The sequence below is a fragment of the Orycteropus afer genome, unplaced genomic scaffold (genome assembly GCF_000298275.1).
Source record: "Orycteropus afer afer isolate SDZICR_OR568_19922 unplaced genomic scaffold, OryAfe1.0 scaffold00606, whole genome shotgun sequence".
Classification (NCBI taxonomy): Eukaryota; Metazoa; Chordata; class Mammalia; order Tubulidentata; family Orycteropodidae; genus Orycteropus; species Orycteropus afer.
Window position 1 is genome coordinate 755,587 of NW_006922193.1, and position 682 is coordinate 756,268.

Genomic DNA, 682 nt, shown 5'->3' on the forward strand with positions numbered 1-682 from the left:
ATATATATATATATATATATATATATATATATATATATATATATATACAAATAGCTAACAAGCATGGGAAAAGATGCTAAACATCATCAATCACCAAAGAAATGCAAATCAAAACCACAGTGAGATACCACTTTACCACCTCCTCACACACACACACACATAAAGACGGCTATTATCAGAAAAATAGGAAATAGTAAGTGCTGGCACGGAGTTGTAGAAATTGGACCCTTATCCATTGCTGGTAGGAATGTAAAATTGTATAGCAACTCTGGGAAACAGATTGATAGTTCCTCAAAAAGTTAAACATAGAATTACTGTACAACCCAGCTATTCCAATCCTTGCTATATATATACTCAAATGACTTGAAAACTGGGATTCATACACAAATATTCATTGCAGCAGTCAATGAATATTGCAGCACAATAGTCAAAAGGTGGAAACAAACCATGTATCCAGCAACAGATGATAAAGGTGGATAAACAAAATGTGGTGTAGACATCACAACAGAATATCATTCAGTCATAAAGAGAAATGGAGTTCTGATATATTCCACAACGTGGGTGAACCTTGACAACTTTATGCTAAGTCAAATAAATCAGATACAAAAGAACAAATACTGTATGAGCCCCCTTACATAAAACATTAGGACAACTGCAAAGAGACCGAAGTTCATTAGTGGCT